Genomic DNA, 12,322 nt, shown 5'->3' with positions numbered 1-12,322 from the left:
TTCAGTTTCCAGAATGCTTTCCCATATTGTTGACTCTCTCAATTCCGTGATATTAGCAGGCCAAGTGGTGTGGTCTTTATGTCATAGATAAGAAAGTAGGTTCAGAGAGAAATACCTGTATAACCATAACAAGGGCAACTCTTATTAGTTAAAGAAAAATGACAATTGACTGTTGAGAATGAGGCAGAGCAAGATGAGGGAATTGAAGTCTCCCCCAATTGTCCCCCAGGCAAGGACACTAATTTAATAACTGCCTACACAGAAAAAAACACTTTCGTAAGAACCAAAAATCAGGTGAGCACTCATAATACCTGGTTTTAGTTCCATATTGCTGAAAGGAGCACTGAAGAGATAGAAAAAACAGTCCTGAGTCACTGATACCACCTTGCCCCCACCATTTACACCAGCATGTACAATAGTCACAAATAAAATTAAATACCTAGGAACTAACCAAAGAAGTGAAAGATCTCTGTAATGAGAATTGTAAACACTGATGAAAGAAATTCAAGAGGACACCAAAAAAGGAAAAAATATTTCATGTTCATGGATTAGAATAATCAATATTGTTAAAATATCCATACTACCAAAGCAATCTACAGATTCAGTGCAATCCCAACCAAACTACCAATGGCATTCTTCCCAGAAATAGAAAAAACAATCCTAAAATTTATATGAAACCACAAAAGATCCGGAATAGCCAAGGCTACCCTAAGCAAAAACAACAAAACTGGAGGAATCACATTACCTGACTTCAAATTATGCTACAGAGCTATAGTTACCAAAACAGTGTGGTAATTGCATGAAAACAGGCACACAGATCAATGGAACAGAATGGAGAACCCAGAAACAAACCCACACACCTACAGTGAACTCATTTTCAACAAGGTACCAAGACATACACTGGGGAAGACACAGTCTCTTTAATAAATGGTTCTGGGAAAGCTGGCTATCCATATGCAGAAGAATGAAACTAGACCCCTGTCTCTCACCATATATAAAAATCTAATCAAAATGGTTTAAAGACTTTTAGAGCTCAAACTATGAAACTACAAGATTGGGGAAAATTTTCAGGAAATTGATCTGGGTAAAAATTTCTTGAGCAATACTCCACAAGCACAGGCAACTAACGCAAACATGGACAAATGGGATCACATTAAGTTGAAAATCTTCCTGCACAGCAAGGATACAATGAACAAAGTGAAGAGACAACCCACAGAATGGGAGAAAATATTTGCAAGCTACCTATCTGGCAAGTGATTAATGACCAGAATATATAAGGAACTCAAACAACTCTATAGGAAAAAATCTAACGATTCAATTTTAAAATGGGCAAAAGATCTGAATAGACATTTATCAAAAAAAGACATACAAATGACAAACAGGTTTATGAAAAGGTGTTCAATACCACTGATCATCAGAGAAATGCAAATCAAAACTACAGTGAGATATCATTTCACCCCAGTTAAAATGGCTTATATTCAAAAGACAATGGCTTATGTTCAAAAGACTGCAATTATAAATGCTGGGGAGGATGTAGAGAAAAGGGAACCCTTGTACACTGTTGGTGGGGATGTAAATTAGTACAACCATTATGGAGAACAGTTTGAAGTTTCTCAAAAAGGTAAAAATTGAGCTACCATAGTATCCAGCAGTCCCACTGCTGGGTGTATACCCAAAAGAAGGGTTATATATAAAAAAGATACCTGCACTCCTATGGTTATTGTATCACTGTCCACAATAGCTGAGATTTGGAAGCAACTTCATCATCTATCAACAGATGAATGAATAAAGAAAATGTGGTACATATACACAATGGAGTACTATTCAGCCTTGAAAAAGAATGAGATATAGTCATTTGCAACAACATGGATGGAATTGGAGGGCATTATGTTGAATGGCATAAGCCAGGCACAGAAAGACAAACATTGCATGTTCTTATTTGTGGGGTCTAAAAATGAAAGCAATTGAACTCATGAACACAGTAGAAGGATGGTTACCAGAGGCTAGGAAGGGTAATTGTGGGTTAGTGGGGAGGCGTGGATGGTTAATGGTTACCAAAAATGTTGGAAAGAATGAATAAGGCCCACTCTTTGATAGCACAACAGGGTGACTATACTCAATAATAACCTAATTGTACATTTTAAAATAGCTTAAAGAGTGCAATTGGATTCTTTGTAACTCAAAGGATAAATGCTTGAGAGGATAGGTATCCCATTCTCCTTGATGTGCTTATTTCACACTGCATGCCTGTATCAAAACATCTCATGTACCCCATAAATATATATACCTACTATGTACCCAGAAAAATAAAAAAAGAGAAAAAATAAAATATGTTAAATGACAATACTGAATAGTTAATATGGACTGTTTTTAGGAGAATAAATAAGTTTCAGAATATTAATGAGACTGTGCTAATAGAAAGGTTGGTTGTAGAGAATGTATTTTATGTCAGGCACTGTGCTAAATGCTTCATATTCATTATTTTACTTTCAGGAGAATGTTATAAGACAGGTACTATTATTATCTCTATTAAATAAGAGAGGAAATTAGGTCAGAGATCGGGTAACCCGTCCAAGGTCACACAAGGATTAAGTGGAGTTTTAGTGTTTGAATCTGTGTGTATCTGGCTTTAATGACTGTGCTTTTAACACCTGATATTATGTGTCCTTCCCCAGAAGTTATGGGGATCATTCTAGGACCCCTTCCTATAAAATTATAAACAGAAACTATAAAAGTGTTAAGCTCTAGTGAAATGATTATGGATTTCCCATCACCACTGTCTATAAAGGGCCTTGCAATAGGAAAGCAGAATTCAGATATCATTCAATTGGTCTGACTCTAGGAAATGTCCTTTATTGTGATATGCTCTTAATATAGGTCAAAAGAGTCCTGAGAAAAGTCAAGGAGCAGTTCAATGAACTTTAACAAGCTTCCTAAAAAGGAGTGACATAGTTTTAAACCAGAGGTGGCTGTGGCTGGCTGTGACTATTTGGGACTGGTGTTCTCCAGCAGCTCCTCTCAGCCTTTCCTGTCCTGCACACAAGATGGAGGTGTGCATAATCCCATGGGCATGCCCAGATTCACCGGGGCATAGGACTGTGGAAATAAACTTGCAAGCTGTCCTCGTGATTTAACTCCACCTCCTTCTCCCCCATTCGGAAAACAAATTGGAATGCCAGTGAAATGACCTTGTTATAGAGAAACCCTGGGTCTACTCTAATTTCTAAAAATGAAAAATTTTTAAATTTTCTTCCTAATAGTAACTCCAGATTACTTGCAGTCTTTTGTCATACTGATCACTGTAAACACAAATCTTGGGCTCTGGAGTTGAGAATTGCTATATAGCATGCCATGTTTATCAGCAAGTTTTTTCTGTTGGTGTCAATTTGTGCATTTGGGAGTAGTAACTGACTTGTACAGAAACATTGTCATTGGGGAACCTACGGACCTGTCTGTTCTAAAGTACTAAATACATAAAGATAAAATTATTGAACCATTGCAGGTCTCTTCTAGAGAGAGACAGTATATACCTTTTTTTTTTTTCAATACTACAATCATAAGCCAACTTTTATGTTATGGTAGAATGTTTTTGGCTTAATTTTGGAGAGCTAAGCTTTGGCTTATCTAGACTTGGAATAAACTATGATCAGAGAAAAGATGTCCATGGACATTGTCCTCATTCAGTTGCATTGTCACAGTACTTTCTGTGGTTGCACATGCATGATCCTATCCCATTCTTTTCACCCATAGCCCACACCTCTTTACTTCCTCATGCCAGTGTGATACTCTTGCTCTTTCCTCTGCTCTTCTTGCCTTTTCCCAGTCAAATTCTACCCAACCCTCAAGGGGAAGCCCAAGTCCTGCCTTGACCACAAAACTTCCATGATGTCTCCAGTCCATGTTATTACTGCTTTCGGTAACTTACTGCTCTTGCATTTTATATTTAAAAAAAAAAAAAAATCCATGCTTCCATGTCATTCTTAGTTCTATGATGCTTTGTTTCTATCCATTTTATTCAAGTGCCCTCTTGATTCTTACATTGTCCATTCATTTGTGAAAACCCAATTTTGTGTTCCTTTTAATAACCTTTTTGACATTTAAAGGCTACTGATACCTACCTGTGTTAGCCTATCTACATTAGTCCCCTCTAATTTGCTATCTTCTAAGTGTCTTCAAAATAATGCAAGGAAACCATTTAATGTCTCTAAGTAAACACAATTTTGTTCCATATAAATGCATTTCTAAAAATAGTAAAGGGGATTTTTCTCATTTAAGAAAGAATCTTTAAAGCAGGAGGGGAAATGAAGCTGTTGCAAGGTTTTTAAGCTACTTTGAAGAAACAGAATTTTATACAAAATAACTTTTATACCCAAACCGAATAGATAATTAGAAAAAAGTGACTGAATCGGTTGTCAAGGGTACTATCTCTGGGGGAAAAAAGAACAGTTATGGTATCTCCTTCCAACAGAGAGCCCAATCAAGTTATCCAGAATGTACTGTTTCTAGCTCTTTTATTTTAAGCAGAGAATCAGGGAAGAATTGGTGAGGAATGATGAAATAACAGTGTAGGAAAAGGCAGCCTAATAATTCCCTTGGGACTGGTAAGATGCTTGTAACACTACCTTGTTTGGGCTTTTAGGCTGTGAGGGAGCTTGACTATTTCAATTCAGCTGTAGTTATAGCATCTCCCAGCCTGCCAGGGGTGGGAGTGGGTAGGGCTTTGAATAGACAGTCTGTGAAGCTTGAATGCATAAAACTGTATCCTACCACTTACACAATAGTTAACATTTATGCTGTGATTAAGACAGAGGACTGCTAAAATTTAACTCATATTACGTTCAAATATGGAAAGAAAATGTAGCTTCTTTGTTTTTCTCTTAAGTGATCTGATGTTTGTCTACATGAACCGCTATCCTGCAGAATGGCCAATAAAAAAAAAAGGAGTTGGGGGAGGAAGCACCCTTTAGTAAAGTTATTCTAATATAGGAATTTAAAAAGTCTCTAGTTAATGTTTTAGTGTCTTTTAGTAAAAGAGCCCAGTCTCTGTATTTCTCTCTGTTTTTCAAGGTAACCTCTGGGTACATGGTGAGTGGTCTGGGCGCCTTAACCTTGGCAGAGAAGGACAGGGGAGGCTCTCCTGTCAGAGTAGGCATTTTTTCGTCCTCACTAGTCTTGTGAGTGGATGGGCAGCCAGCTCCTTTGTGCCCCTGAGATATAACTGTTCTTGGCATTCTGTTGGCGTCTGCTGTTGGAGCATGGGGCTGGTGTAAGTTGGGTGTCAGCTTGATTAATGCCTGGTGGTGCCGCCTGGCTGATTGGCCTTCCTAGATGTCTGTTGGCATTGCTGATGCTCCTAAGGTTTGGCTGTGGCCCCCATATGCACCCTGTTAAGCCTCATGGCTTCTGCTGAAACAACCCCCTGTCTGTCCTGACTGGCTAATATTACTGTGATAAAAAGATTTTACCAAACATGCTGCCTGTCGCCACTTGGCTGACACTTCTGAAAAGTTCACAAATTTAGCTTCATACATATTGGTATCCACAAGGGATTTACAAGATCGTGGAATTTGCTTCTCTTAATGTTTAGGTGACGAAGAGGAAGAGGGAGCAGAGGGTCTGGGAAAAGACAACCACTTGTCACCTGCACTGCGTGGAGTGACTTACTCACCAGGCATCTACTGATCTTAAGCTTCCGTGTTTGGCCCTGTGAGGGATATGACGATATGTAAATAATGTAAGGCCTTCAGCGACTAACAGGGGTTGAGCTCAGTTCATATAGATAACAAGCTGGGAAGTTGGGTGCCACAAGTGATACCTAGGAGCTTATCACGAAGATTCTGAAGCTGTGGGAAAAAAACCAAAATTATTTCCTGAGAAATGAAAATATTTCGTACAGTTAATTTCTAAATTTATAAAAAAAATCTGTAATTACTGTGTGGAATATTCAGCTCTTCCCAACTTTTGAAAATTAGTTTTTGTTATAGGTTATTCCTGTCTTTTGTGTTTTCTACATTTTCATTATCTTATTACATTTAAGAATAGAACTGACATGCATATTTTCAGCCTATCTACTCTTAATTTTTTCCCTGAAAACCTTGACTTTTTGGCCTCTTGTTTATGAGACGTTAACTATGGCAAGATAACGAATTCCATTGAAGAGTCTTATGAAGAATAATCTACTGATGGAGCTACAGGTTCAGGCCAAGATGGAGCAAGTCTACTAGAGCCTATCTCTTGTATTGATTACAGCTGAAACCTCTAGAAAAAATACAGACAATAACTACCCGAGGCCTCTCGAAAGTAAATAAAAGCAGGCAGATTATGGAATGAAGTGAAACTTTGGAGAAGTGACCTACACTGGTGTGAGTTTTCCCTTTTCGTTTCTTTTATTTCACAGCTTTGCCTCCAAGGCAGGTCCCAGCTGTAGAATGGGAGATCAGTGGTGGCACAGTTGTCAAAATCTATAGTAGAAACCTCATATTTCTGGCAAGAAGAATCAGGAAAATGGGCCCCTATAGTTTTGAAGAGTGTGATGGGATGGGGTGGGTGGAGAAATCCTTGTCTTGATTCTCCTTTTTTCTTATAGGTTTGTCCCAGGTTCAGAGCTCTGTGGTGGTGGCAGTGCAGGCAGATAATAGACAAGGAGAAACTCTGTTTGGTTTTGGTCAGAGCTGGGCAGAGGAGCCGCAGCTAGTCTGAGAGTATAGGGGAGTCCAGGAGAGGAGAAACCTAGGGAAGCGATTCATTAATTTTGTGTATGAACTATACAAATGTGAGTTTCCTGAGATGAACATCTGTGGGACAGACCCAAGGTACCATGGAAAAGGCATTGAAAACTGAACTGCAGCTGGAATCATTGAGGCTGTAGAGCATTATGTTCAAAATGGCCAGAATATAATACAGAATTACTTGACACAAAATAATCAGAAAAATATGACCATTTGTCAAAGGAAAAACAATTAATGTCAACCCTGAGATGACTCAGATATTGGAATTATTAAAGACTTGATAACAGCTATTTTAACTATGCCCCATTAAGTAAACAAATTTCAAATGAATAGAGAGAGAGAAGTTCTTAGTCAAGAAATAGAAAATAAAAAAAAAATGTAGTTTTAGAACTGAAAAATATACCTGAAGTTAAAAATTTGTTGAATTGGTTCAATAGCAAAATAGAGGTGACCTGAAGATAGATCATTATAAATTATCCAGTGTGCAGGACAAGAAAAAAAATTTGAAAAAGATGAATAGTCTCAGGGATTTGGTGGACAGTATAGTAAAGTCTAACACATGTTGGCATCCCAGGAGAGGACAAAGAGATTGGTGCAGAAAAAAAACTTTTTTTTTTTTTTTTTTTTTTTTGAGACGGAGTCTGGCTCTGTCGCCCAGGCTGGAGTGCAGTGGCTGGATCTCAGCTCACTGCAAGCTCCGCCTCCCAGGTTCACGCCATTCTCCTGCCTCAGCCTCCCGAGTAGCTGGGACTACAGGCGCCCGCCACCTCGCCTGGCTAGTTTTTTGTATTTTTTTAGTAGAGATGGGGTTTCACCATGTTAGCCAGGATGGTCTCGATCTCCTGACCTTGTGGTCCACCTGTCTTGGCCTCCCAAAGTGCTGGGATTACAGGCTTGAGCCACCGTGCACGGCCCAGAAAAAAACTTTTAAAGAAATAATGGCCAAAAGCTTCCCAAATTCAGTGAGAGACAAATCTGTAGATTCAAGAGGTCCAGTGAACCCCAAACAGGAGCACTCAGAGAAACACACTGCTAGATACTTAAAAACAACTAAGAAACAAATAATGAAAATATCTTGGAAGTAGCTAGAGTAATATGACACGTTACCTACAGGAGGAATAATGATTCAAATAATTAGAGGTTTTATGTTAGAAACCATGGAGGCCAGAAGATAGTGGAAGAAAGTCTTCAAAGTGTGTGTGTGGGGGGGTGGGGAGTGGGGAGAAAACTGTCAATCCTCTACAGTGAAAATAGTTTTTAAAAATGGAGGTGAAATAGACATTTTCAGATGAAGGAAAACTAACAGAATTTGTTACTAGCTTACCTTTTCTAAAAGAAATCTAAAGGAAAATTTTCAGGTTGAATAGAAACAGTATCAGAGGGAAAGTTGGAAATTCAGGAATAAAGGAAAAGCTACATAAGTGGTAGATTAACTACCTATGGTCCTTCAATAAGAATCTGAATAGAATTATGTATACTAAAGTAATTGAATTTGTAGTTGATACACTTCAAACAAGGAAACAATGGGCTTACTTAAGTTTACTGACAGATTTAACTAAACATTTAAAAAATAAGTTATGTCATTTCTCCCATCCAAGTACAAACCAGGCCCAATCCTGCTTAGCCTCTGAGATGGGACAAGATTGGGCACCGTCAGGGTTGTATGGCCATAGACAAATTATGTCATTTCTATACAGTCTCTCAGAAAATTGAAGAGGAGTGACTGTTTCACATTCATTTTATGAGACCAGCACTGTCATGACAGATTTCAGAGAAAGAAAACAACAAGGCCAGGTGCAGTGGCTCATGCCTGTAAACCCTGCACTTTGGGAGGCCAAGGCGGGCGGATCACGTGAGGTCAGAAGTTTGAGACCAGCCTGACTAACATGGAGAAACCCCATCTCTACTAAAATACAAAAAAATTAGCCGGGCGTGGTGGCATGTGCCTGTAATCCCAGCTACTCGGGAGGCTGAGGCAGGAGAATTGCTTGAACTGGGGTGGCAGAGGTTGCGGTTAGCCAAGATTGCACCATTGTACTCCAGCCTGGGCAACAAGAGTGAAACTCCGTCTCAAAAAAAAAAAAACAAAAAAACCCAAAAAAACAAAAAAACAGAACAGTGTGACTCATTAGTATAGACACAATCTTCCTCATGTATAAAAATTATAAATACATTATGAAAAAGGGAAGTTTACCCCAGGAATGCAAGGAAGGTTCAACACTCAGAAATCATTTGATGTAATTCACCATATTCACCGACTAAAAATAGACAAATTATATGATAAATTTCATAGATGCAGAGAAAGAATTTGAGAAAATTTAAACCTTCATGATAAAAATTCTCAGAAAAATAGAAATGTAAGAGAACTTCCTCAATCTGATAAGACTTTATACAAAACCCATAGCTTGCATCATACTTTTTTTTTAATTTTTTAATTTTTTAAATTATTATTATTATACTTTAAGTTGTAGGGTACATGTGCATAACGTGCAGGTTTGTTACATATGTATACTTGTGCCATGTTGGTGTGCTGCACCCATCAACTCGTCAGCACCCATCTCGTCATTTACATCAAGTATAACTCCCAATGCAATCCCTCCCCCCTCCCCCATCCCCATGATAGGCCCCGGTGTGTGATGTTCCCCTTCCCGAGTCCAAGTGATCTCATTGTTCAGTTCCCACCTATGAGTGAGAACATGCGGTGTTTGGTTTTCTGTTCTTGTGATAGTTTGCTAAGAATGATGGTTTCCAGCTGCATCCATGTCCCTACAAAGGACACAAACTCATCCTTTTTTATGGCTGCATAGTATTCCATGGTGTATATGTGCCACATTTTCTTAATCCAGTCTGTCACTAATGGACATTTGGGTTGATTCCAAGTCTTTGCTATTGTGAATAGTGCTGCAATAAACATACGTGTGCATGTGTCTTTATAGCAGCATGATTTATAATCCTTTGGGTATATACCCAGTAATGGGATGGCTGGGTCGTATGGTACATCTAGTTCTAGATCCTGAGGAATCGCCATACTGTTTTCCATAATGGTTGAACTAGTTTACAATCCCACCAACAGTGTAGAAGTGTTCCTATTTCTCCACATCCTCTCCAGCACCTGTTGTTTCCTGACTTTTTAATGATCGCCATTCTAACTGGTGTGAGATGGTACCTCATTGTGGTTTTGATTTGCATGTCTCTGATGGCCAGTGATGATGAGCATTTTTTCATGTGTCTGTTGGCTGTATGAATGTCTTCCTTTGAGAAATGTCTGTTCATATCCTTTGCCCACTTTTTGATGGGGTTGTTTGTTTTTTTCTTGTAAATTTGTTTGAGTTCTTTGTAGGTTCTGGATATTAGCCCTTTGTCAGATGAGTAGATTGCAAAAATTTTCTCCCATTCTGTAGGTTGCCTGTTCACTCTGATGGTAGTTTCTTTTGCTGTGCAGAAGCTCTTTAGTTTAATTAGATCCCATTTGTCAATTTTGGCTTTTGCTGCCATTGCTTTTGGTGTTTTAGACATGAAGTCTTTGCCCATGCCTATGTCCTGAATGGTACTACCTAGGTTTTCCTCTAGGATTTTTATGGTATTAGGTCTAACATTTAAGTCTCTAATCCATCTTGAATTAATTTTCGTATAAGGAGTAAGGAAAGGATCCAGTTTCAGCTTTCTACTTATGGCTAGCCAATTTTCCCAGCACCATTTATTAAATAGGGAATCCTTTCCCCATTTCTTGTTTCTCTCAGGTTTGTCAAAGATCAGATGGCTGTAGATGTGTAGTATTATTTCTGAGGACTCTGTTCTGTTCCATTGGTCTATATCTCTGTTTTGGTACCAGTACCATGCTGTTTTGGTTACTGTAGCCTTGTAGTATAGTTTGAAGTCAGGTAGCGTGATGCCTCCAGCTTTGTTCTTTTGACTTAGGATTGTCTTGGAGATGCGGGCTCTTTTTTGGTTCCATATGAACTTTAAAGCAGTTTTTTCCAATTCTGTGAAGAAACTCATTGGTAGCTTGATGGGGATGGCATTGAATCTATAAATAACCTTGGGCAGTATGGCCATTTTCACGATACTGATTCTTCCTATCCATGAGCATGGTATGTTCTTCCATTTGTTTGTGTCCTCTTTTATTTCACTGAGCAGTGGTTTGTAGTTCTCCTTGAAGAGGTCCTTTACATCCCTTGTAAGTTGGATTCCTAGGTATTTTATTCTCTTTGAAGCAATTGTGAATGGAAGTTCATTCCTGATTTGGCTCTCTGTTTGTCTGTTACTAGTGTATAAGAATGCTTGTGATTTTTGCACATTGATTTTGTATCCTGAGACTTTGCTGAAGTTGCTTATCAGCTTAAGGAGATTTTGGGCTGAGACAATGGGGTTTTCTAAATATACAATCATGTCATCTGCAAACAGGGACAATTTGACTTCTTCTTTTCCTAACTGAATACCCTTGATTTCTTTCTCTTGCCTGATTGCCCTAGCCAGAACTTCCAACACTATGTTGAATAGGAGTGGTGAGAGAGGGCATCCCTGTCTTGTGCCAGTTTTCAAAGGGAATTTTTCCAGTTTTTGCCCATTCAGTATGATATTGGCTGTGGGTTTGTCATAAATAGCTCTTATTATTTTGAGGTACGTTCCATCAATACCGAATTTATTGAGCGTTTTTAGCATGAAGGGCTGTTGAATTTTGTCAAAAGCCTTTTCTGCATCTATTGAGATAATCATGTGGTTCTTGTCTTTGGTTCTGTTTATAGCTTGCATCATACTTAATGGTAAGAGACTAAATGCTTTCCTACTAGGACTCAGAACAAGGCTAATATATCTTCTCTTAGTACACCTGGTCCACTCCAGCCAATGCAAAAAGTCAAGAAAAAGAAATAAAAGGCATATATTTGGAGGAAAACATAAAGCCATCTCTCTTTGCAGATGACATAGTTATATACATAGAAAAATCACAGGATCAATACTACCTTTCTCTTTAGCCATCACTTGCCATGGTCGTCTAACATCTTGTTCTGTTAGATTTTAAAGGTAGATGGAAGAGGTGGTTCATTAAGGAGTCTAAGGATGATCAGTCTCATTTTATATTCATGACCTTTAATCTTGAGGGGTCTTCGATGCTGCTGCATGGTCCTGTTCATTTCTTGGTATATTCAGTCTCCTAGAAAACTGTATCACAATTGCTCCCCTCTTACCTCTTTTTCCTTGCTTTTTATTTCATTGAGAGGAACATTTTAAAAACTATCTTCCTCATGTTTTATTTACCAAATCTATCAACCTGCCTGCATCTATATTGGTGGACTCTATCTTTGCTCCTGATCAAAATGGATGCATGATCCACATTCTTATTTAAGGTCAGTTTCCTCACATTGTGCACTGATCCCATCTCTGCACCCCTACTCAAGGATCTCATTTCTGAAGTCTCTTTTTTTTTCCTCCTCTATCAGCTTTTTCCTCTACTGAATTGTTCTTTTCAGCATGTGTTGCTATTTCCCTATATCTCCCTCTAGCTGCTGCACAATGTCTCTGTTCCCTTTTACAGCAAAACTCTTCAAAAGATGTTTATGGTTACTTTCTCTACCTCTGCTATTCTTTTCTGAATC

At 38.5% G+C, this 12,322-nt stretch overlaps 1 protein-coding gene across 1 annotated transcript in view; it reads left to right on the top strand.

The window, feature by feature from the left end:
• The window catches only part of RAPGEF5 (Rap guanine nucleotide exchange factor 5), a 240,670-nt gene that overhangs the window by 48,005 nt on the left and 180,343 nt on the right, over positions 1 to 12,322 (top strand). The gene's annotated exons all lie outside the window — the stretch shown is intronic.

This window comes from Papio anubis, chromosome 4 (genome assembly GCF_008728515.1).
Source record: "Papio anubis isolate 15944 chromosome 4, Panubis1.0, whole genome shotgun sequence".
NCBI lineage: Eukaryota > Metazoa > Chordata > Mammalia > Primates > Cercopithecidae > Papio > Papio anubis.
Note: the sequence above shows the minus strand (reverse complement) of the source record. Positions and strands in the feature narration are given on the sequence as shown.